The sequence below is a fragment of the Lissotriton helveticus genome, chromosome 6, assembly GCF_964261635.1.
Source record: "Lissotriton helveticus chromosome 6, aLisHel1.1, whole genome shotgun sequence".
Classification (NCBI taxonomy): Eukaryota; Metazoa; Chordata; class Amphibia; order Caudata; family Salamandridae; genus Lissotriton; species Lissotriton helveticus.
In genome coordinates, this window is record NC_136067.1 from 2,114,424,448 (window position 1) to 2,114,451,279 (window position 26,832).

At 50.5% G+C, this 26,832-nt stretch overlaps 1 protein-coding gene across 1 annotated transcript in view; it reads left to right on the forward strand.

The window, feature by feature from the left end:
• LOC144763075 (uncharacterized) overlaps positions 1-26,832 on the forward strand; it is a 676,435-nt gene that overhangs the window by 610,139 nt on the left and 39,464 nt on the right.

The window sequence follows — 26,832 nt, forward strand, 5'->3', positions numbered from 1 at the left end:
AACAATTCAGTATTAAGCAAGGGGTATGCCAAGGATGCGTCCTCGTCCCAATCTTATTTCTCCTTTATACAAATGATTTGGAGAAAACTTTAGTTACGGTTGGTGCAGATGTGCCGCAGTGTCCACGAAGTGGATCAGCATCGGCGCGGACGAGCTCGCCCCGCTGAGGACCCCGCCCAGCAGACCCGGCAGCAAGAAAGCCCCTTGGTTCACCGACGAACTCAAGAGCTCCAAGAAGAACTGCCGAGCCCTCGAGAAAGTATGGAGAAGGGAACCTACACCGGACAACAGGACCTCCTTCAAGCTTGCCACCCGGAAGCACCACCAGTTGATCCGCGCCGCCAAGAAAACAGCATTCAAGGACCGGTTGGACAACAACGCACACAACTGCAAGGAACTCTTCAACATCGTGAAAGAGCTCTCCAACCCCAGCGCAGAAAACAACGACATCACCCCATCGCAAGACCTCTGCAACTCCCTCGCTTCATACTTCCACAACAAGATCGCGGACATACACAGCAGCTTCAACAACCAACCAACACACACCATGACCGAACAACCACCCCCCACGACCACCCTCCATGCCTGGACCCCGATCAGCACCGAAGACACCATCCGCACGATGAACTCCATCCACTCCGGATCACCGACCGACCCCTGCCCTCACCACGTCTTCAACAAGGCCGACGCTGTCATCGCACCCCACCTGCGGGACATTATCAACACCTCCTTCGACACCGCCACCTTCCCGGAGAGCTGGAAGCACGCCGAACTCAGCGCTCTACTCAAGAAACCAACAGCGGACCCCACCAAACTCAAGAACTACCGCCCCATCTCGCTCCTCCCGTTTCCAGCCAAAGTCATCGAGAAGACCGTCAACAAGCAGATGGCCGCCTTCCTCGAGACAAATGGATCCCTCGACCCCTCACAGTCCGGCTTCCGAGCCAATCACAGCACCGAGACCGCCCTCATCGCCGCCACCGATGACATCCGAGCCCTGATGGACAACGGAGAAACAGCGGCCCTCATCCTCCTAGACCTCTCCGCGGCATTCGACACTGTCTGCCACCGCACCCTAGTACAGCGCCTCAGCAACATCGGAATCCAGGACAAGGCGCTGGAATGGATCATCTCCTTCCTCGACGGAAGAACACAGAGAGTCCGCCTACCACCGTACAAGTCAGAGGCCTCCGAAGTCATCTGCGGCGTCCCCCAAGGATCATCTCTGAGTCCCACCCTCTTCAACGTCTACATGAGCCCCCTCGCGGCCATCGCACGCAAACACAACCTCAGCATAATCTCCTACGCCGACGACACCCAGCTGATCCTCTCCCTGACCAACGACCCCGCCTCCGCCAGAGCCAACCTGCACGAAGGGATGAAAGAGGTAGCCGAGTGGATGACGACCAGCCGCCTGAAACTAAACTCTGACAAGACGGAGGTCCTCATCCTGGGCTCTTCTCCCTCCGCCTGGGACGACTCCTGGTGGCCTCCCGCCCTGGGCACCGCACCCAAACCGACAGACCATGCACGCAACCTGGGCTTCATCCTGGACTCCTCCCTCTCCATGACCAGGCAAGTCAACAACGTCTCCTCGGCGTGCTTCAACATCCTACGCATGCTACGGAAGATCTTCTGGTGGATCCCCACCGAGACCAGGAAGACCGTCACCCAGGCCCTCGTCACCAGCCGACTGCACTACGGCAACGCCCTCTACGCCGGTACCACCGCCAAGCTCCAGAAGAGACTCCAGCGGATCCAGAACGCCTCAGCCAGACTCATCCTCGACATCCCACGAACCAGCCACATCTCCGGACATCTGAGAGACCTTCACTGGCTCCCCGTCAACAAAAGAATCACCTTCCGCCTCCTCACCCACGCACACAAAGCCCTACACGATCAAGGCCCGAGCTACCTCAACAGCCGGATCAACTTCTACGCTCCCAAACGCCACCTCCGATCAGCCAACCACGCCCTCGCCGCCGTCCCCCGCATCCGAAGAGCGACTACTGGAGGAAGGTCCTACTCCTACCTGGCCGCCAAGACCTGGAACTCCCTCCCGACCGACCTGCGCCTGACCCAAGACCACCTCTCCTTCAGGAAGAAGCTGAAGACCTGGCTGTTCGAGCAGTAGCGGCACCCCCCCCCCCCAGCGCCTTGAGACCCTACGGGTATGTAGCGCGCTCTATAAGTGTCATTGATTGATTGATTGATTAAGACTGTGCTAGCACTCCTTTATGCGAAGGATGCAGTCATTATGGCAAGGACTGCGATCGATCTAAATATACTCATTTCCAGCTATGTTAACTTTATGAAGGATTTGGGTTTGGAGCCAAACTATAAGAAGACTTTTGGCTTAAATTTGTGCTCCAAAAACATTAAGTCCTGTAGCTTGAATATAGAGGGTAAAAAGCTGGAAAGGGTTAGCTCCTTCCCGTATTTAGGTCTGGATTTCAATAAAGATTGTATGTGGCGTACCTGCATAAAAATAGAATAACAAGATTTACACGCGCAGTTGGTACCACTTATTCACTTGCGATGTCAATAGGTAAAAAGCCCATAGCCCCTATTTTAGAGATTTATAAGCAAAAATGTATTCCGATTTTAACATATGGTATGGGGATCTAGGGATGTACATGCTATGCAGCTGGAGGCGAACAGATTTTGCCTTACAGTCGTAGGAGTACCCCCTTTCTTCGCCGCATTGTCCCCTCCATTTGGAGCTGGGTCTCAAGTATATCCAAGATACTGTAAATTGGGCACCTTTAGCTCCTGGTGTTCCATCTGGACAAATGAAGAAGATGATTTTAATTGGGCAATTTTTAGAGACTGTCTAAACCGTACTCGAGGCCTTTGTATCCCCTCGCTCCCATACATTACAACATGTTTTATGGAACTTGGTTATCCCTCTATGTTTGAGCCCCCAGACCAGATTGTTAAAAGGGATCAACAGCGGGTTCGTTGAGCTTTTGAAAACCCAAAGATCTGTCCAGGGAATTGTTTGAAGTAGCCAAACCCACGGTCAGGGATTATTGCCTCATACAAGTTCCTCCCTACATTGCCCTGTATCTAACATATGTAAATAATGTTCATGAAAGGAGTCTGTTATCTAGATTCAGGCTGGGATCTCTTCGTTGGTTGATATGCTTCCCCCTGGGACAGTATTCTTTAGAATCTATTATAGTCTGCCCCTGTGATGAACATTCGAGTCAAACCATTTTACATTTTGTATTTTTTTGTCAATTTTATCTTCCATTTACCAGGACATTTTTAATACCTCTCTTGCGCAGACACAAATTGTCTAAGTACAAAGCGGCTTTATACTTTTTTCAGCAACTGAATGATCTTGATATCTGTTTTGCTCTTTGCAGCTTTTTTATGAGCATTTTAGCAAAGAGAAGGAGTATGCTGTTTTAATTTTAATGTATTTTATAATTTTCTGCATGGAATGCTTTGGTATTGCTGCTAAAATGTTTACCTGATTTACTGACTTGCTTTAGGCCCTATTTTATTATTCATGAACTTTCTGATAATATTTGTTGCTAGTGATGGCTGCAGTTGTTCCTCTCTGTTCCACTATTAGATAATATTAGAACCCAATCGTAATGTACTGTCACTTTAGTCCACATCTGCAAAATCTGCTACTACTTACGAACCTAAGTGCTTTGCACTGCCACTTTAGTTTCAAGAAAAAGCACTGTATTTGTGAGCTGTTGTATTCTTTTTAAATGGAAAATGAGTTTGCATTTGCTGTGGTTGATTTTATATGATGTTTATATCTATGTGTATCTTTTATGTCCTGTCTTTGGAAGGACGAATAAAGAAAGAATTGATTGATCGATTGAACTAGTCGCCACCATTATATACTTGTTTGCTATTCTTTCATTGTTTAGCATGTTTTGCACATAGCTCTTGGAACACACTAGAGGCATAGGCTCAGCGACAGCATCATAACAGAGGAAAACGTGGATATATAGCGCCCAGGATTAAGGCAGCAAGCACCAAGTACAACACATGCTCCTATTTGTAGCAGATGCACCTTATTTGCACTTTATCAAAGTATGTACTGTATGTATCCATTTTGTAATGCTAGTATATGGTGTTTCTCTTATGTTACTCAATTAATTTGTTGCATTTAGAGAATAGTATGGTCTTTATGAGTTTAGGTCTAAGTCTGGGAGATTTAAGTATAATCTTTTATGAACAATACATGCACTTACTATGCACATCACCAAAATACCCTCTGCACGCCCTATTTCGAAATGCTAGAACAAGGCATTCTATGCTACTGGCTGCATCCAACCGTGTTTGATAGTTTTAGAGCTTTTAACATAGGTTTTATGGTATATAGTCAATTGATTGTAATATTGTATACACCCCTGATATGTGCAGGTCTGAGGGAATAGAACGTATAATTGATTGACGTGGGATAAGCATAATCTGTATGAATTTGCATCTTTTATGGTATATTTTTAACCGAATAATGATTATTACTACTATCACTTGCGCCAGTGGTTTATCGTGCTCAGCACCAGTCAACAGTGGGAGCATGTATCCACCAACAGCGGACCCCACCAAACTCAAGAACTACCGCCCCATCTCGCTCCTCCCGTTTCCAGCCAAAGTCATCGAGAAGACCGTCAACAAGCAGATGGCCGCCTTCCTCGAGACGAATGGATCCCTCGACCCCTCACAGTCCGGCTTCCGAGCCAATCACAGCACCGAGACCGCCCTCATCGCCGCCACCGATGACATCCGAGCCCTGATGGACAACGGAGAAACAGCGGCCCTCATCCTCCTAGACCTCTCCGCGGCATTCGACACTGTCTGCCACCGCACCTTAGTACGGCGCCTCGGCAACAGCGGAATCCAGGACAAGGCGCTGGAATGGATCATCTCCTTCCTCGACGGAAGAACACAGAGAGTCCGCCTACCACCGTACAAGTCAGAGGCCTCCGAAGTCATCTGCGGCGTCCCTCAAGGATCATCTCTGAGCCCCACCCTCTTCAACGTCTACATGAGCCCCCTCGCGGCCATCGCACGCAAACACAACCTCAGCATAATCTCCTACGCCGACGACACCCAGCTGATCCTCTCCCTGACCAACGACCCCGCCTCCGCCAGAGCCAACCTGCACGAAGGGATGAAAGAGGTAGCCGAGTGGATGACGACCAGCCGCCTGAAACTAAACTCTGACAAGACGGAGGTCCTCATCCTGGGCTCTTCTCCCTCCGCCTGGGACGACTCCTGGTGGCCTCCCGCCCTGGGCACCGCACCCAAACCGACAGACCATGCACGCAACCTGGGCTTCATCCTGGACTCCTCCCTCTCCATGACCAGGCAAGTCAACAACGTCTCCTCGGCGTGCTTCAACATCCTACGCATGCTACGGAAGATCTTCTGGTGAATCCCCACCGAGACCAGGAAGACCGTCACCCAGGCCCTCGTCACCAGCCGACTGGACTACGGCAACGCCCTCTACGCCGGTACCACCGCCAAGCTCCAGAAGAGACTCCAGCGGATCCAGAACGCCTCAGCCAGACTCATCCTCGACATCCCACGAACCAGCCACATCTCCGGACATCTGAGAGACCTTCACTGGCTCCCCGTCAACAAAAGAATCACCTTCCGCCTCCTCACCCACGCACACAAAGCCCTACACGATCAAGGCCCGAGCTACCTCAACAGCCGGATCAACTTCTACGCTCCCAAACGCCACCTCCGATCAGCCAACCACGCCCTCGCCGCCGTCCCCCGCATCCGAAGAGCGACTACTGGAGGAAGGTCCTTCTCCTACCTGGCCGCCAAGACCTGGAACTCCCTCCCTCCCGACCTGCGCCTGACCCAAGACCACCTCTCCTTCAGGAAGAAGCTGAAGACCTGGCTGTTCGAGCAGTAGCGGCACCCCCCCCCCCCCAGCGCCTTGAGACCCTACGGGTATGTAGCGCGCTCTATAAGTGTCATTGATTGATTGATTGATTAAGACTGTGCTAGCACTCCTTTATGCGAAGGATGCAGTCATTATGGCAAGGACTGCGATCGATCTAAATATACTCATTTCCAGCTATGTTAACTTTATGAAGGATTTGGGTTTGGAGCCAAACTATAAGAAGACTTTTGGCTTAAATTTGTGCTCCAAAAACATTAAGTCCTGTAGCTTGAATATAGAGGGTAAAAAGCTGGAAAGGGTTAGCTCCTTCCCGTATTTAGGTCTGGATTTCAATAAAGATTGTATGTGGCGTACCTGCATAAAAATAGAATAACAAGATTTACACGCGCAGTTGGTACCACTTATTCACTTGCGATGTCAATAGGTAAAAAGCCCATAGCCCCTATTTTAGAGATTTATAAGCAAAAATGTATTCCGATTTTAACATATGGTATGGGGATCTAGGGATGTACATGCTATGCAGCTGGAGGCGAACAGATTTTGCCTTACAGTCTTAGGAGTACCCCCTTTCTTCGCCGCATTGTCCCCTCCATTTGGAGCTGGGTCTCAAGTATATCCAAGATACTGTAAATTGGGCACCTTTAGCTCCTGGTGTTCCATTTGGACAAATGAAGAAGATGATTTTAATTGGGCAATTTTTAGAGACTGTCTAAACCGTACTCGAGGCCTTTGTATCCCCTCGCTCCCATACATTACAACATGTTTTATGGAACTTGGTTATCCCTCTATGTTTGAGCACCCAGACCAGATTGTTCAAGGGGATCAACAGCGGGTTTTGGTGAGCTTTTGAAAACCCAAAGATCTGTCCAGGGAATTGTCTGAAGTAGCCAAGCCCACGGTCAGGGATTATTGCCTCATACAAGCTCCTCCCTACATTGCCCTGTATCTAACATATGTAAATAATGTTCATGAAAGGAATCTGTTATCTAGATTCAGGCTGGGATCTCTTCGTTGGTTGATATGCTTCCCCCTGGGACAGTATTCTTTAGAATCTATTATAGTCTGCCCCTGTGATGAACATTCGAGTCAAACCATTTTACATTTTGTATTTTTTTGTCAATTTTATCTTCCATTTACCAGGACATTTTTAATACCTCTCTTGCGCAGACACAAATTGTCTAAGTACAAAGCGGCTTTATACTTTTTTCAGCAACTGAATGATCTCGATATCTGTTTTGCTCTTTGCAGCTTTTTTATGAGCATTTTAGCAAAGAGAAGGAGTATGCAGTTTTAATTTTAATGTATTTTATAATTTTCTGCATGGAATGCTTTGGTATTGCTGCTAAAATGTTTACCTGATTTACTGACTTGCTTTAGGCCCTATTTTATTATTCATGAACTTTCTGATAATATTTGTTGCTAGTGATGGCTGCAGTTGTTCCTCTCTGTTCCACTATTAGATAATATTAGAACCCAATCGTAATGTACTGTCACTTTAGTCCACATCTGCAAAATCTGCTACTACTTACGAACCTAAGTGCTTTGCACTGCCACTTTAGTTTCAAGAAAAAGCACTGTATTTGTGAGCTGTTGTATTCTTTTTAAATGGAAAATGAGTTTGCATTTGCTGTGGTTGATTTTATATGATGTTTATATCTATGTGTATCTTTTATGTCCTGTCTTTGGAAGGACGAATAAAGAAAGAATCGATTGATCGATTGAACTAGTCGCCACCATTATATACTTGTTTGCTATTCTTTCATTGTTTAGCATGTTTTGCACATAGCTCTTGGAACACACTAGAGGCATAGGCTCAGCGACAGCATCATAACAGAGGAAAACGTGGATATATAGCGCCCAGGATTAAGGCAGCAAGCACCAAGTACAACACATGCTCCTATTTGTAGCAGATGCACCTTATTTGCACTTTATCAAAGTATGTACTGTATGTATCCATTTTGTAATGCTAGTATATGGTGTTTCTCTTATGTTACTCAATTAATTTGTTGCATTTAGAGAATAGTATGGTCTTTATGAGTTTAGGTCTAAGTCTGGGAGATTTAAGTATAATCTTTTATGAACAATACATGCACTTACTATGCACATCACCAAAATACCCTCTGCACGCCCCATTTCGAAATGCTAGAACAAGGCATTCTATGCTACTGGCTGCATCCAACCGTGTTTGATAGTTTTAGAGCTTTTAACATAGGTTTTATGGTATATAGTCAATTGATTGTAATATTGTATACACCCCTGATATGTGCAGGTCTGAGGGAATAGAACGTATAATTGATTGACGTGGGATAAGCATAATCTGTATGAATTTGCATCTTTTATGGTATATTTTTAACCGAATAATGATTATTACTACTATCACTTGCGCCAGTGGTTTATCGTGCTCAGCACCAGTCAACAGTGGGAGCCTGTATCCACCGGGCGCCCAGCGCCGCAGCCTGCAGCCTCGGAGCGCTACAAAGCCCGTCCTTAGCACTGCTGTGAGCCTGTATCCACCGGGCGCCCAGCGCCGCAGCGTGCAGCCTCGGAGCGCTACAAAGCCCGTCCTTAGCACTGCTGTGAGCCTGTATCCACCGGGCGCCCAGCGCCGCAGCCTGCAGCCTCGGAGCGCTACAAAGCCCGTCCTTAGCACTGCTGTGAGCCTGTATCCACAGGGCGCCCAGCGCCGCTGCCTGCAGCCTCGGAGCGCTACAAAGCCCGTCCTTAGCACTGCTGTGAGCCTGTATCCACCGGGCGCCCAGCGCCGCAGCGTGCAGCCTCGGAGCGCTACAAAGCCCGTCTCTAGCACTGCTGTGAGCCTGTATCCACCGGGCGCCCAGCGCCGCAGCCTGCAGCCTCGGAGCGCTACAAAGCCCGTCTTTAGCACTGCTGTGAGCCTGTATCCACCGGGCGCCCAGCGCCGCAGCCTGCAGCCTCGGAGCGCTACAAAGCCCGTCTTTAGCACTGCTGTGAGCCTGTATCCACGCACACTACGGAGGGGGCTGGGTGATCCCTTCCCACGGCCCCGCGGTTGGAGAGCCACCCCCACAGGCCTTCTGGGGGGGGGGGGGCACAATCCAGGTGCTCCCCACCTCGCATGGCATGTCCTCCATCCCTAGCCCTCCCAGTCCCTCTTCTCCCCTCTGTAGGGGTTATTTACCCCCCCCCCCCCCACACATTCCTGTGATTAACTTTATGACTGGGCTGAACCCAGTGCCCCGCTGCCCGTCCCTTCCCCCTTCCCCCGCCCGCTCCAGGCCGGGTCTGCTCTGGAGGGGGGTCCAGTAAAGCCCCCGGTCATGCCATGTCCCCCTACCTTGGGGGAGGGGCGCAAACCAAGGGGCATAACAGACAGTCATCAACATCAATTATCCCTTGGGTGGGGGTGACTAGAGGGTGTTTTTAGGACTGCCCCTACCCCCGCCCCACCCCCCGCTGACCACTCCCCCCTGGATGACGCGCTTCCAACGTCACTGGCAATGGCGGAGCGACCACATAAGTCCTGAATGTCAGACTAAGCCAGGAGAATTATTTTCACCCCGAAGTGCTGCGTGAGGTGAGCGCGCCGTGTGATCTGCGGCAGGTGAGGTGAGCGCGCCGTGTGATCTGCGGCAGGTGAGGTGAGCGCGCTGTGTGATCTGCGGCAGGTGAGGTGAGCGCGCTGTGTGATCTGCTGCAGGTGAGCCATGTGATCTGCTGCAGGTGAGTTGTTGGTGGCAGACACTGACACTCGCATTACTTTCACCCGGGGGTGCTGTGTTTGTACTTCCTGCAGTTTTCAGCCGCGTGTTCAAAGCCGAAGTGTAATGTTTTAAGTAATAGACGCTGGCGCTGGGTCCATAAAGACTGTTCTAATTGTATTTCAAGAGACAGTCTGCACTAGAGCAAGACTTGCTTTGTTTTTACCCCTCCTATCCAGGGCCTTGTCTCTAATCCAGTGCAATCAATCAATCAATTAAGCATTTGTAGCGCGCGCTACTCCCCCGTCTCAAGGGTCTCAAGGCGCAGAGGAGCGGGGGAGCTGCTAATGCTCCAACAGCCGGCTCTTGAGAAGTGTCCTGAAGGTCCGCAGGCCCTGGGTGTGTCACAGGTGGGCGGGGAGGGTGTTCCATGTCTTGGCAGCGAGGTGGGAGAAGGATCTGCTGCCGGTGGTCGTTCGGTGGATGCATGGAACGGTGGCGAGGGTGAGGTCGGCGGAGCGCAGCTGGCGGTTGGGAGTGTAGAAGGTGAGTCGTCTGTTGAGGTACGTTGGTCCGGCGTCGTAGAGTGCTTTGTGAGCATGGGTGAGATCTTGAAGGTGGTACTCTTGTTGACGGGGAGCCAGTGCAGGTCCCTCGGGTGGCCAGTGATGGGGCTGTGGCGGGGACGTCAAGGACGAGGCATGCAGAGGCGTTCTGTATGCGTTGATGTCTTTTCTGGAGTTTGGTCGTGGTCCCCCATAGTCCAGCCTGCTGGTGACGAGGGCCTGGGTGACCGTTCTTCTGGATCCGGTGCGGATCCATCTGTAGATCTTGCGAAGCATGCAGAGGGTGTTGAAGCAGGAGGAGATGGCGTTGACTTGCTGGCTCAATGTCAGTGATGAGTCCAGGATGAACCCCAGGTTACGTGCGTTGTCGGGTGTCGGCGCAGCTCACAGCAAGGCTGGCCACCAGGAGTTGTCCCAGGTGGAGGGGGTGGAGCTGAGGATGAGGACCTCCAACTTGTCCGAGTTCAGTTTCCAGCGACTGTTCTTCATCCATTCAGCGATGGCCTTCATTCCTCCTTTGAAGTTGGTTTAGGCGGTGGCAGGGTCCTTGGTGAGGGAGAGGATCAGCTGGGCATTGTCGGCGTATGAGACGATTTTGAGTTTGTGCGATCGGACGATGTTGGCGAGAGGTGTCATGTAGTCGTTGAAAAGGGTCGGGCTGAGGATGATCCTTGGGGTACGCCGCAGGTGATCTTGGTGGCTTCGAATCGGAATGGAGGGAGGCAAACTCTCTCTGTTCTGTCAGTGAGGAAGGAGGTGATCCAGTCCAGGGTTTTGTCTCAGATCCCTGCGTTGTGGAGGCGTGCGCATAGAATGTGGTGGCAGATGGTGTCGAAGGCGGCAGAGAGGTCTAGGAGGATGAGGGCCGCGGTTTCGCCGTTGTACAGCAGGGTCCTGATGTCATTGGCGGCGGCGATGAGGGCAGTTTCGGTGCTGTGGTTGCAGCGGAATCCGGATTGGGAGAGTCCAGGGTCTTATTCTCTTCGAGGAAGCGGGTCAGTTGTCTGTTGACTATCTTCTCGATGACTTTTGCAGGGAACTGGGGCAGGGAGATGGGATGGAAGTTCTTGAGGTCCTTTGGGTCTGTCTTGGGTTTCTTGAGTTAGGGTGCTGATCTCTGCGGGTTTCCAACTCCCCGGAAGGTGGCGGTCTCGAAGAAGCTGCTGGAGATCTTCCGGAGTTGTGGTGCGATGATGGAGCTCGCTTTGTTGAAGATGTGGTGAGGGGTGGGGTCTGATGGTGAGCTGAAGTGGATGGTGTTCATGGCTTTGACTGTGCCTTATTCATTGACGTGGTTCCAGGAGAGCAGGAGGCTGGTGTGACTGGGGGGCGGTGAGTCTGAGGTATCGACAGCTGTCGGGGGAGTCTGAGTGTTGAAGCTGTTGTGGATGTCTATGATCTTGCGGTGGAAGAAGGTGGCTAAAGAGTCTCGGAGGTCTTGATACGACAGGATGTCGCTAGAGCTGGAGCTGGGGTTGGCGAGTTCCTTCACGATGTTGAAGAGCTCTTTGCTGTTGTGTGCATTGTTGTCGATACGTTCCTTAAAGGAGTTCCTTTTGGCAGTTCGAATGAGTTGGTGGTGCCTGCGGCTGGCGTTCTTGAGGGCTGCGTGGTTGTCCGGTGTCTTCTCATGGTGCCACTTCTTCTTAGTCTTCGGCAGGTCTGCTTGGATGTCTGGAGGTCGGTGGTGAACCTATTGGCCCTTCTGTTGGTGCGTCTGTTTGAGGGTTTCTTGATCGGGGCGAGAGTGTTGGCGCAGTCGTCGATCCATTGCCTGAGGTTGCAGGCGGCTGTGTCAGTGACGGTGTGGTTGGTAGGTCAGTGTCGGGTGAGGGTGGTGATTAGCTGGTCTTCGGTGACCTTGTTCCAGCTGCGGTTGGGGATCCGTTGTGGGTGGTTGTGTGTGTTGTTTTTCTTGAAGGAGAATTGAATGTAGTGGTGGTCGGTCCAGTGGAGTTCGGTGGTGTGGCTGAAAGTGACGTGGCTGCTGGCGGAGAAGATGGGGTCGAGCATGTGTCCGGCGAAGTGAGTTGGTGTCGTGACGAGCTGTTTGAGTCAGAGGTTAGCGAGGTTGTCCAGCAGGGTGGTGGAGTTGCTGTTGTTAGTGTTCTCAAGGAGGATGTAGTCTCTGGGGGCCAGGGCGTGCGAGCTGAAGACGCCTGTGATGGAGACGCTGAACTGTGGCCGAGGCCAGGGGGTCTGTAGAAGAGGGTTCCTCTGAGGGTGGTGTTGGAATCGATGTGGATCTAGAAGTGCAGGAGTTCGGCAGTGCTGAATGTTGTCTTCGGTGGGTCAAGATTCTGAGGGTATTTCTGTGGACGATGGCGATTCCTCCTCCTGGTCTGTTGTTACGGTCTCTGCGGCTGATCTTGTAGCTAACCGGGATGGCTATGGCAATATTGGGTGCCGATGAGGGGTTCAACCAGGTCTCCGTCAGGAAAGCGACGTCTGGGCAGGATGAGTCAAGCAGGTCCCAGAGTTCGACGGAGCGGGTGTTGAGCAGTATGCATCTGAGATGGTTGTGGCCTGCCCTGGTGGGAGGGGCAGGTCGTGCTGGTGTATGCTGGCTGGTGAAGCTGCAGTTTTGGCAGGTGAAGGGTCCGTGGGTGTTCTTCGGGGTGGCCTGGAAGCAGGTAGATGAATGGCCGGCGTTGAGTGCGGGAGGATGTTGGCGTTGTAGCGGTGTCGTAGCACTCGCGTGGGCCAGGGGGTCTGGCGCTGGGCGTAGTCCAGGCACGGGCGGGCGCATCTGGGCTTGCCTTAGGCACGTAGCGGCCTCCATTAAGAAGTGGAGGCGGAAGGGAGGAGCAGCTGGGAGGCGGGAGGGGAGAGCAAATGGGCTAGCAAGGGGGGGCGGGCCTCAAGGGATGCAGCAGCGGGAAGGGGAGAATATGCGGAATAGCAAGGACAAGAGAGATAGGAGAAAAGGCAAATGAGGCAGATAGAAGCAAAATGAACGCAAAAGAGGTGAAATGCAGTGAGAATCAAAAGTGAATAGAAAAGCGGCAGGCAGGTGGAAGGGGAAAACAGATGAGAGGGCAGGCACAAACTCGCAGGGAGGGCGGGAGCAAGGGCACAAACTGGTGGCGCTGTGCGGCGTGGGGAGCGACCTGCCTGTAACATTTCCAATCTTACATAGGTGTCTAGGAACAATTTAATAAAAAAATCACCGCTCAGACTGCCACTCCTGTTGGGTACTCCTACTCTCACTCAGAGCTCATCTTGGGTGTATCCCACTCTGAATACATATTGGGTGTACCCCTCTCCGAATACATATTGGGTGTTCCCTCCCCCCAATCAGAGCACATATTAGTGTACCCTCCTCCCACTCAAAGCACATATTGGGTGTACCCTACTCCCACTCGGAGCACATATTGGATGTACCCTACTCCCACTCGGAGCACATATCAGTGTACCCTACTCCCACTCGGAGCACATATCGGATGTACCCTACTCCCACTCGGAGTACATATTGGATGTACCCTACTCCCACTCGGAGCACATATCGGTGTACCCTGCTACCACTCAGAGCACATATTGGATGAACCCTACTCCCACTCGGAGCACATATCAGTGTACCCTACACCCACTCGGAGCACATATCAGTGTACCCTACTCCCACTCGGAGCACATATCGGTGTACCCTCCTCCCACTCGAAGCACATATTTTGATGTCAGAATTTTTTTAATGGAGTTTCCTCCAACCAAGCTATTTATTGCCTGAGTAGTGTACACTGATCGTGACAGTAGGTTGGCTGTGAGGACCAGGGGTATGTTCTTGTCGGGGTTTGCATGCATTCTCTGCTGTTTGTGTCGTTGGACGGTTGTCCATCACCTGGCTGGTTGTGTACACACTCCATTGTCCACCACCTGTCTCTTGCTTAGGTGTGAGATGGTCTGATTGCCATGTTCTGTCAACGGCATGGTGATGAGGCCCCTGTGTGATGTACAAATACTTGTTCTTGATGAGTATTGCTTCTCCTAATATTTTGTCTTTATGCTCAGACCATTCTCCTTTTTTTAAGTCTCAGCTAGCGTAGGCTTGGCACCTGCGCAGTCTCGCTGGCGAGATTGAATGACTTAGAGTGAGTTTCACTATCGAGGTTAAGCCCCGCCCCTCTTTTCCATTGGCTGGCGTCACCGTTCATGCTAAACGGTGGCCAGCCATTGGAAAAGAGGTCCTAGTGACGTACTTCTTTCTCTTTAAGCCCGTCCCTTTGAGACTGGCTTCCTTGACTTACGTTTGTGGTAAAAGGTTTCTTATCTTCTTTATGGGGCAAAACATATGGCCCTATAAAGAAGATAATGAACCTTTTACCACAGCAGCAAGTCAATCCGAGCCCGTCCAAGTGGGACGGCTCTAAAAGAGAAATGTGTACGTCGTCGCGAGTGCCGCCATTATACCAAAATAAAAGAAATGTATGTTTTTTTCTATTTCTTTCATTTTGATATAATCGCGGCACCCGCGCTTTACTTATAACATTTTAATAGTAAAGCTCGGGTGCCGCGATTATGCCAAAATAAAAGAAATCGAAAAAACATATTTCTTTCATTTTAGTATAATCGTGGCACCCGCGCTTTACTTTTAAAATGTTATAAGCAAAGCGCGGGTGCCTATTCTGCGGTGAACGAAGACTATCTCCCAGGGGTCACTGCGCCTGGACATCGGTACCTGCAATCGTTGCCGAATGAGTTGTTAGGCTGGTGAAAGTCTACGTGCGTGCAGTGTGTGGCTTAAATCACGTTAAACATCATCTTTATTTACATAGCGGGTGCCTACCCCACATTGCTGCATTTACAAAGGAAAAGAATCACCACCACGACCGGGAAGAAACAGGAAATGCGGCAGCCCTTGCCGAGACGTGGGTGGGGCCTGACCAGAAACCAGCAGGAAATGGGCGTGTGGACTGGCGGGGCTCCCATGCTGGTGAGATGCTGAGAAGGAGAGCCTGAGTCTGGCGGGAGCCCACCTCGCCTCAGTGTTGCCGTGCCTGCACCCATGGGGAAGTAAGGGGAGCTCTGAGGAGATGCTGGACTGGCCAAAGTTTACTGCCGGTGCCCTCCCGCTGCCTCAGCGTCATCGCCAGAGAAGCCCAGCTGAGGAGGGCTCCCACGAGCAGCACACACACCAGGAGCAGCGCCAGAAGGGGAGTCTCCCAACAGTTCGTTGAGAGGGGCTCCGTGTGAGGTGGTTGGGGGGTGTGTCGGGGCATACTTTCAGTGCCCGCCCCCGTGACCTGGTGCTAATTTCTCCTTCCCACTGCCCCGCTGGACAGTGGGCAGCGGCAGCCCTATGGGAGCATTTTTGCCTTTTCTTCCTGTTGGCAGTTAGGAGTCCCGGAGTGGGGCTTGCGTGGACGGAGCCCAGAGCATCGCATCTTGCAGGGCTGGGGACGTGTGCGCTATTCTCGGGTGGTCACCACTGCACAAGCGACCAATGTGCTGCATTTTTCAGACGTTATTGTGGTAGGAATTAGTGCACTGCATTTCCTGTGGCTAACTTCAGTGCACTGGACCAGGGTGCCGGCTGGTCAGGGGTAAATACGTGTGCATGGGGACCAGGGTGCCGCAGTGGTCTGGGGGGGATACGTGCGCACAGGGACCAGAGTGCTGACTGCTGTGGACACTAGTGCTAGAGAGGCAGCGTCCCGTACCACTTCTGGGTGAGCACTGGTGAGGGGGTCAGGGGGTTTCTCCGCTCTTAGGTGAGCACTAGTGCACAGGAACCTAGGAGCTGCAACGTCCTGGTGGGACACTTGTGCACAGAAGACGGAGGTGTCGGTCTTCCATCGGCTCTGCAAGGATGAAGGTCCAGGGACTGTGTAAGTGACTCATACGATGGATGCCAGGCACAGTTCATTTTATCAGGGTGCTTGTAGTTTGACCAGGCTTTAAGTTTCCAAGTCTTTTCTTTATGGTTTCTGGTGACGTCATCTGTGTACCTACGTCCTCACTTGGCGCTGGTTCGGCGTGTCCCACAGAGCGAGTCATGGAGCGCGCTGGAACGGCAGAGTCCAGGAGGTAGAGAGGTTCGGGCCGCGGCAGGAAGATGTAAGTACAGGAATCGGCTAGGGCAGAAACACTGAATTTAAGTAGTGATGTTGTAGAAAATGCACAGGGAACCCCCTCCTTCAGTCTTTCCTAGAATCCATACAGGGGATCCATGTTTACGTTCTTTTGGGCTACTTGTAATCAGGACTGGAGTGATTGGGAAGAATTGGCACTGAGTAGTACCCATTACTTTTCTATCGGTGAAGTCGTTCTTAGGGCTTTAGAATTTGTGAACCCAATTCCCCTCGGATTTTTAATTCTTCCTGCTCGCGCCATCATATGAGTTTCATTGTGTTTTGCATTTATTGGGGGCATTCTACCGTTGAGTCGAGATGTGGTTGATTATTCTGGTAATGGCAGGGTGGCAAAGCCCTCTCCTGCTGTCTTAACTACTGCCTGCTGCTGCCCGCTGTCCATCACCAAGACATACACTTACCTGGCCCTCCCATTGCCTCACAGACCTGCTGGACCCCTAAGCCCACGCCTGCTGCTGTCCATCTCTTAGACATATACTTACCTGGACCGCCATTGCCTCAATGACTGCTGGACCCCTCACCCCAAGTCTGCCTGCTGCCCACTGTCCATCGCCTGGACATAGCCTTACCTGGCCCTCCCATTGCTTCACTGACCTGCTCAAAACCCTGAGCCCATGTCTGCTGCTGCCCATCGCCTGGACATAAACTTTCCTGGCCCTCCCATTGCCTCACTGACTGCTGGACTCCTGGACTCCCCTCTGTCTGCTGCCCCCTGTCCATTGCCTGGACATAGACTTACCTGGGCCCCCCATAGCCTCACTGACCTGCTGGACTCCTGGGACCATGCCTGCTGCTGCCCACTGTCCATCGCCAAGACATAGACTTACCTGGGCCCCCCATAGCCTCACTGACCTGCTGGACTCCTGGGACCATGCCTGCTGCTGCCCACTGTCCATCGCCAAGACATAGACTTACCTGGGCCCCCCATAGCCTCACTGACCTGCTGGACTCCTGGGACCATGCCTGCTGCTGTCCATCGCCAAGACATAGACTTACCTGGGCCCCCCATAGCCTCACTGACCTGCTGGACTCCTGGGACCATGCCTGCTGCTGCCCACTGTCCATCGCCAAGACATAGACTTACCTGGGCCCCCCATAGCCTCACTGACCTGCTGGACTCCTGGGACCATGCCTGCTGCTGCCCACTGTCCATCGCCAAGACATAGACTTACCTGGGCCCCCCATAGCCTCACTGACCTGCTGGACTCCTGGGACCATGCCTGCTGCTGTCCATCGCCAAGACATAGACTTACCTGGCCCTCCCATTGCCTCACTGACTGCTGGACTCCTGGGACCATGCCTGCTGCTGCCCACTGTTCATCGCCTCGACATAGACTTACCTGGCTCATACATTGCCTCACTGACTGCAGGACCCCTGAACCCAAGTCTGCCTTGATCCCTCCTGTGCAGGCTGTTTTTCACACCCTACTACCTCAGACTTTGTTCTTGAGCGCTCTTTTGAGCCTTTACCCGTATTGCCTGCCCTGCCCAGTCCCCAGGGTTGCCACATTTACCAGCCAGGCAGGGCTCAAGACAAGGAGGCTCATCTTTTGCTCAAGTTTGGCCAACACTTGACTGCAGTAAGTCAGTCTGTAGAGCACCCCATTTGGCTTTGTGTGTGTAAAGCAACCAACAATCCCCACAAGCCTGAAGCACTGAAACCAGACACTCCCTCTTCACAAGGCCTGCCCCTGCCTGTCGTGCTCTGAACTTGCAGCCAGTTGCCCCTGCCCCAAAGCCAGCTCTAGACTCATACCCAAAGCCAGCTCTGCCAGTTTGTACTGTTTTCCCAGGACACCCCTTTCCTGCTCCAGGACATTTCCTAAATCTGGAACGCTTACACTTGTGCCTGGAAGTGAATCAATTATTTTACCTTGAGACGTCTTCAAAGGTATAACAGATTTGTTGTGCACCATGTTAATGGCCAGTAATAGTTTTATATTTGGAGCAATGTTTTTTGGCATTTTGGGTAATTGCTTAATTTGAGGTGGGAACCACATGCACTCATGTTTTGGGGACGGGCGCTTATTTTTGCTCAGACCTCTCAAGCTTAAGAAAGCAAAAACAAACAAACAAGGGTGGAAGAAGTAGAAAGAGAAAGACGGAAACACTTCAGAAAGCAGTAAGAATGAGACAAGCATTAAAAATGCAATAGGTCTCGCCTTTAATTAAGTTAAAGCCATTTGCTTTGCTATACAATACCATTAGCAAAGCAAATGGCTTTAACTTAATTAAAGGCGAGACCTATTGCATTTTCAATGCTTGTTCTTCTCTTCTTTTCCAAAAAGAGAACCAAATCAAAAACACCTAACAGCCATAAGCAAAGTAACGTCGCAATGTCCTCCTAAAATAAAATCCTTATCTATTCTACCAAAGAGCATCAAGAGTTCCCAGTCTCCTTTACTTCAAAGCCTCACTGGCAAGCTTATGTGCAGGTCCAGACGTTGGCGGTCTTGACCACCGGCATGGGTTGCTATCTCTTCAGAGATAGTTTTTTCATTCAAAGCCTATAGTTTTTGACAGTCCTAGGTCTCAAATTTTACCTGGGCGAATCACAATCCGGATGCTCAAATGGAGGTATTGGTAACAATTTGGGCTCAACAGGAGTGAAGTTGCCCAGTGGACGTTCCCTGCTCCTTCTTCCATCAGCTCACCATCATTAAAAGATACTTGATGTGGAATTTGTTCATTTCCAATTTAAAGGTTTCTTGCTTCACACATTGATCAAAAAAAAAAGGTGATGGAGCTTTCTCAACAATGTTCGTGTTCCATGCACTTTACCGCAGTCTGAGTGGCCAGTAGCACTTGCGCCGTGAATCTGGGGAATGTTCAAAATGTGCAGTCATCTTGGTGTTGGTTTTGTGACATCGGATATTGCTCCCGTGTTTTGTAATGCATGTCTTGATAGGTCTGTTGGTCTATGTAGGAGGGTGGAATCTGACTACATGGGTACCCCAACTTTTTGCCTGGTATTTTGCTGGTTTCTGACTTAGTTGGGCTGGGATCTTGCTAATCAGGGTCCCTGCCTATCTATTCCTCTCTCAAATGGTTATTCTGTACCTCAGGTACATCCAGATTGGATACTGAGGTCACCCTGTGAGCCCCTTGTAGATGGTACCCTAGGTACCCAGGGCATGGGTCTTTCAGAGGCCTACCAGGGGCTGCAGCACTTATTGTGCCACCCCTGGGACAGCCATACAAACTGACACCACCAGACCCCTACTGTAGTCTGGGTAAGGTGGCGCTTGCATCCCTTACAGGGATATAGGTAGCCTGTATCCCCCCTAATGCAACACATATATGCTCCTAAGTCACACCTATGGCAGGCCTTGCTAATCCTACAAGGCGTTGTGCTGGGTTATGTGTGAGGGGAACCCTCTGCATGAGCAGAGCCCCCCTACAACTTTCATTACACTAAGTACGGGGTTGTTTGCAGTGCAGCCATACCATATACTCTTAAGTGCCTTAAAGTCAATCGCGGTATAGTGATAACGTGAGATTGGCTGCACCTAACCATGTCATGTTACGTGTCAAACAACTTGGAATACGACCCACTCACCAGTCCTGGTGGCGGGGGTAGCATTCCACTCTTCTAGAGGGTCGACATGACAAAAGCTGTTGTTTTGGGTAACCATTTTAAAAGAGCACACGCAGTACAAAATGGAGTCCACTAGCCACAGACAAGTCTGGCCTCCTGGTGCTGGACGAAACTCCAGCCCAGGCCGCTTGACAATAGGTATCCTGTCATAGGGAGGTGTGACCACCTCCCCAGACAGGTCTTTGTGAATTGGGGCTGGGTGGGTGTGCTCTAGAAAGTCACATAGGCACATTTGGTGCCTACTTCTGCATACACCGCTTCAAATCGGTTCAGGGGCATCCTGCCCCCTGTGCTGGCGTGAAGCTCACACAAAAGGGAGAGGGAGTAGCCACCCTTTCCCGCCTGAACTCCCATTGGTGGCCCCTGATTTAGACACTCCCCTAATTCTTGGATAAAGGTGGGTGCAGGGTCCCCAGAGCTTCAGATTACTCTTGGACAAGAACTTTGATTCGGAAACTTGAAACTTCGACTTGCTGCTGCCCAGCTGACGGAAGAAATCTCCCTTTGGGTAAAGGAGCTACCCCCCTGCTTGGCAGGCACCTGAAACACTGCAACTGACCCGGTTGGTACTCCGCTGCTGATACGGACATCGAAGACTTCTACCAAACCTGAGGTGGGTTCCCAAGCATCCCAGAGGCCAGTGAGTGTGCACAGCAAGGCTGAGCACCGTGGGCCCCTGGGTGCCGAGATACCAAATACCCCAGGACTCCGGCCACCTCTTGCACTAGCACACAAATCCAACAAGTGGGGAAGTTGTGCTTTGGCCTATTGTTGGGCCAACCTACCACCATCATCTGTGCCAGAGATCGACGCTCCAGCCCGCTCCGGCGACCCGTGGGCGCATCTTTACGCACGCCATTTTGCTGCCTCCCGCGGTCCCTGTTCTCTCGACTCGTGGGCCCTGGCGGAGGTCAATCTTCATTTCAACGAGCTCCCCTGGTTGCTCCAGCCCTGCTCTTCAGTCTCCTCGCTGAAGACCTCGCTCAGACCTTGTGGGTCTGCACAGTAGCTGTCTCTTCATCCTTCCGTAGGTTGCGGTTGGCAAGGCTTAGTGGATCCAATCTGGACACTAACACCGCAGCGGTCTTCATCCTTCGTGGGACAGTCGCCCTCCAGCAGCTGGCCTTCCTTGATGCCTCCTGGACTCCATGGCTGCTGATTTAAGCTGCTCCTCTTCGCCCAAGAAGCACCCGACATTGAAGGGCTCTCTCCCCTGACTGAGGCCCCTGGTCACTGGCTAGTGACCCAGACTCTGTCCCCTCTGCTTTCATGTCCTCTTCTTCAAGATCTTCATCTGTAACCTGCACAACATCGATGACTCTTCTCTACAGCAGCAGTTCTTCACCTTTTCCCATTGAAAATGAGATCTCGACCCGACACCAAAAACGACCTATGCACCCGGCTTCCCTAGGGCAGGTAACAGTGGTACCTCGGTACTATTATGGGTGTGGGTCTTCCAAGAGCTTAACTTAAAATTCCTGAACTTAAACTCTAGCTAGAAGTGTCTAGATTCCTGCAATCTCCAACCGCGACGTTCCATAGGGTTTAACAGGGATTCTGGTCCTAGTTTAAGTACTACACCCGTCTCCCGTGGGTCCCCTTCCTCACTGCCTTGGCTGGTTTCGTAAGGGGCCAGCAATCCTAAGTGCCCTAGGCACTGCCTGCAGAACTGTCGTGGTTCTTATACCACTTTTTAGGTTTCGCCTGTCGAAAGCTGCGCAGCAGCGTTTCGCGCAGGCGAAATCTTTTGTTTACAAGTATGTGGGCTTTGTCCCGCCTCTGTCTTCCATTGGCTAGCTCCATAAATGGAGGCTAGCCATTGGAAGAGAGAGGCGTCCGTCATTCTGCGAGGCGACTCGTGGGCGTTCCGGCGATTTATTTTTTATTATTTATTTATTTTTTATTTATTTTATTTTTTTCTCATCCAGCCCCTTTTAGCACGTCATTGCGGCGGTGGGCGGGTGTTTTTTTTTAAACCGTGTTGTTTTCGTCTTTTTCGAAGTGCCTTTAGCCGGAGTGGTCTGCGAGATTTAAGTTGCCAGGAAGTTGTTGTTATTTGCGATCAGGTAAGCAGCATTTTGTTTATAATTTTATTTGCATGTGTATCCCTTCTCATGTCGTCTCCCTGTTTCTTTTACGTCTTTGTGTGTGTCTTTGCTGTCGTCTCTACATGCCCCGTGTTGTGGATGTTTCTCTTTGCACGGCATGTTGTGTGTCTCGTTGCTGTCGTCTTTACATGCACACTTCCGACATGCCCCGTGTTTGTACGTGTACCCCGTCTTATGAGCGGCCACCATGGGGAGCCGGAGACTGTTGACGGACATACAACCATCGCTCATGCTCAGCACCCGGGCCCCGGGGGTCAATTCTGCCCCGCTCCACCTCCTCGTACCCCCGCCTACCAAGCACAGCAGGCCCCCTTACTTGGAGAAATTTGCCGACTGTGTGAGTACGACTAGAGTACACTAAGAGGTATAGATACACGCCACAGCCAATCCGCGCTTCGGAATTCTATGCGGTGAGCTAGGATTGGGTGAGATCCAATGTTCCAATGGTAGGTTACCTTACACACTTTACAGTAACAGTACCTCCTATTTCCAGACTAGTCCTGGAGTATGGTCAGAGGTGGTGTTTGTGATGCGATGCGGAAGTGCTAACACAGGAACAGATAGTGCGTGGAACCCACGGATCGTCCGTGTAAGTACCAGACAGGAGGTAACTTTAGCAGGGTCCGTACGCGCTGACCGACATATAGTGCATATCATTTTAGAAAGCGCAATCATAACAGTATGGAGATGTGCCGGTGCAAACGCGTTCAACCAATGCCACCGCTACTATACGCCACAAACGTCGCACATAGGCTGATGGATTATTGGATGAATCCGGGGTTATCAATATGCGGTTGTAGTTGGGTGGATGAGAGTGAATGTACAGATGGATGAATTAACACATAGTGATTACATTGTTCAGCGTCGGCGTGAGTATGGGTGGACGGATGTAGATGTGGGGGAGAGACTCATTTTAGGTTCGTGGATTTTAGCGAAATTGTGATAATGTGGCAGAGCAGAACTGTAATCTTTTTAACTTGTGTTTAAAACAGAGTACTGTCACATTAAGATCAGTTTTACGTAGTTTCTGTGGTTGTTACATATACCGGCCCGTGTTTTAACTCTGCCAGCATTTCCGTTCATGGGGGGCCGATCCATAACATGATTGTATTATAATTGAATTTGCATCGCGCTTACTATCCCTTACGAGGCGAAGAAGCGCTTTACTGGATCAACACGCTATTCTGAAGCCCAAAGTTAGTCAGCTGCCTCCAGAGTGTGGGGTGAACTATTGATTGTGGAGTGATGCTATGCTGCTGTCAGATAGGGATAGGAAGACGGCAGTGCACAGCACACTTGTGTAGAAATAGATGGGGTTTTTGAGTGGAAATGAGTGCCGTAGCCTTGCGCTGCACCTGCCTCGCCCTGCTGTGCAGAGTTTAGCCGCTATGCAGAGGAGAGCTGCTGTGCAGGTTTTAGCTACTGTGCTAAAGTGATCAGTGCGCCAGTCGTGCTCTGCAGACTTGTGTGGAAACAGAGGTGGTGAAAACAAAGGCTGGCTCCGCTCTTGCGTTGCACCTGCCTCGCTCTAGTATGCAGGGGGTAGCTCAGCTGCTGTGCAGGGGTTAGCTGCTGCTCAGGGTTTAGCTGCTGTGTGTGTGGCTGTGTGCGTGTGGCTCTCTGTATGTATGTGTGTGGCTGTGTGTGTGGCTCTCTGTATGTGTGTGTGTGGCTGTTTGTGTGTGGCTCTCTGTATGTGTGTGGCTGTGTGTGTCGCTCTCTGTGTGTGTGTGTGGGAGAGACAGCAGTGTGAGAGCGACAGCAGTGTGAGAGAGACAGCAGTGTGAATCTTCTAGGGAGAGCATGGTGTGTGGGAGAGCATGGTGTGTGAGAGGCAGCAGTGTGTGAGAGACAGCAGTGTGAGAGACCTTTTATTTATGTTTTGGTTTTTGAAACATAAATAAAACGCATTGTTATCTGCAATATCATTAGCTCAAACTCGCGTAAATACGCGACCTATTGCATTGCAAATGCTATAGGTCTCGCATTTGCGAAAGATTAAGCTATTGGCATTGTAAATGACAATGCCATTTATTTATTTATTTTCAAAACCAACACATAAATAAAAATTGTCATTTACAATGCCAATAGCTCAAACTTTTCAAAAGGCGAAAACATTGCATTGTAAATGCTTGTTTGATATATGGTTTGGTCCCCCTCTGGGGCCCTGTGATTCCAGTGCTATTTATTGTGTCTATAAATGCTTTATTGAACTGTATCTTAACCTCTAGCCTCATAAAGAGACTAGTTGGATTATTCTTAGAATAAGTACATATATTTTATATATATACCTGTGTGGACTACTGTTATTCAAGAGGTTATCTATGGTAAAACAATAAGCTTAACACTCCTTCAAGACTTAGCCTGAAGGCTGCTCTCTACAGCTACCACTAGGATAGCTTTCTTTAAAGGTTGTCTTAACCTATCACCATAAGAGTCGAATTGGACTGGTGCAAGGTGTTCACTACAACCGTGAACCGCATATGCCAGGCCAACTTCTCACAGTCATGCCTATAAAGCGGAGTCCACAGGGGCAGGTGAGCATGTATATGCAATTAGGAGTGTTGGGGTTGGTTTGCCTGTTTAGCTGCCATTTGAAACCCACTACAAAATGTGATATCTTTAGTAGGTTTTGTAAGTGGGCAAACTGTACAGGCACCGCATGGGTAGTGTACCACAACAGGTGGAAGGTCTCACAAGGATCTCTGTGTGGTGGTGTTGTGGACTTTGGGCCTGGTATGTATCAGCATATGCTTGAGGTTGCTGGTGCATTTAAAAGCATACCTCGGAGTGGGCAGGTTAAGTGTGCCGGCATTCAGGGTGCCCCAATGTTTCCGTATGATATTCCTGATCTTATTAGAGTCTGGGGTAAAAGTGGTGACACATGAGCACCTCCCTGGGCTCTTTTTGTCTTGTTTCCAGTAGTGCTTCATGATTATTGTTTCTGCCACTCTTAGGTGATAGTGCAATGTTGCGTTTGAGATATTCTCTATTGCGTAGGCTTTCTGCTAAAATGGCTGCCTCAGTTTTAAATTCAGAGATGAAAGAAGAACCGTTGATGGACAGAATGCAGAACACTGTCATACATTCACCCCAGTACAGAGATCTGGGCCTAAATCCATCGTTTTTTTGCTCGCCATGCCACTCTAGTTTGGACCCAGCCATATGCAAATCAGCCTTGACCCTGTGCCTCATGGGAACATTCCAGCCCGAACTGCCAAGCCAGGTCCTCCCTGGACTGGAAACAAGCATCCTGGTACTGGCATCTCAAAGATTCCCCCTTGTTCGATGGACTGTGGATCTTTCTTTCCTCAAAGGCAGACCTATACAAACACGCCACACTCGGCACGAATGTGCTACCCATTGAAGTGCCCTGGGTCTGATGATAGAGTTGTTTAATATATTCAAAACAGTTCTCAGTCACTGCCAGCATGGCATGCTCGAGCATGAATGGCAGTGGAGTTGGCGAGTCCCAATCTGTTCGAGTCAGTGTATCCTCTGACACTTAATGTGGCAAGTTGTGGGATGTTGGTGTAGAGGGCCTCAATATCCAGGGTAACCAGAAGATTAATTTCTTCTGGATGCTGGACCCCCTCAATCAGGCGGAGGACATCAGTGGTGTCTGGTTAGAACAATGGAAAGGCTCTAACCAGGGGTTGCAAAAAATAATCACAGAACCTAGAGAGTGGTTCCAGGATTGACCCAATCCCCGAGACGTTTGGCCTACCGGGTACTGGAGTAACCCATTTGTGAATCTTTGGCAAGATGTAAAAAAAAGGGTGCCTTGGGGTCCTTGGTGATGAGCAGTACTTAATTTGTAAAATATTAAGTGGCAGGGCTCTTACCAGGTGGCCACTGCAGCTTGCACCACCCACCGCCCATGTCATTGCTGCCAAAACTACTAAACATCTCATGTTAATGTGACAGTTCAGATTATTCCAGGTCCCCAAAGCTAAAGGAATGGCTGGGGAGGCAGGTAATTAGCAATTTTAATGTATATTGTATTCCTAAACAACTGTTGTTCTGCTCATCTCTAGATTAGTTGAGCAGCGCCACCATGTGGTAGATTGTTCTGTGTATGGTGTCGACAATTAGGTGCCGGTGCCGAGCACCGGAAACCAATTAAGTGCTGGTGCTTAGCACCGGAAAGCACCGGCTCAAATTAAGCACTGTTGATGAGGAATTCTGCTTCCTTCTTAGTGATCCACACCTCAGTCTCAGTAGAGAAGACCAGGGTTGATATAATGGTGGCTCAGGGAAGAGGTGTGGCGCCGCGGCTAGGGCGACTGACTCCGGAATCTTGGGATCACGGTTCGATCCCTGCCACCGGCGGCAGGTTAGCCCAGCACCATGTGACTCTGGGCAATAGCTTGCTTAATCTTCCTGACGGCCCCCACGCCTAGAGACCCATACGGGTGATTATGCGCTTTACAAATGTGGATAGTTGCGGGGTGGTGGGATCATCTGTTATGGGAGTGTAATATCTCCGGTTGCTGAGTTGTCATAGGCATTCTGTATCGTAGTCAACAGTTGACATGATAACTGTGGCCCCTCCCTTATCGGCTTGTTCAATGGTAATGTCTGGGTCATCTGCCAGAGATCTGACAGCTGTCAGCTCAGCTGAGGATGAATTGTGAAAGGTAGTGGGTTTAATGTCACTGGTTAGGAGTACAGCCTGCTCTAATGTCAATACCTCGTTTGGTACCATGCTACTGTTTGGTGTGAAGGTGGGTGGTTTTTGTAGCCCTGAGTCCTCTGTTCGGATGGTGGGTTTGTCTTGGAAAAAGGCTTTGAGGCGTATCTTGCGAAAAAAACCTTAATTTCACACGTATCACAAACCTTATCAGTCGTAGGGGTAGGGACATAACCCAAACCTTTCTGTAGTACTTTATCTTCGGAACAGGTAA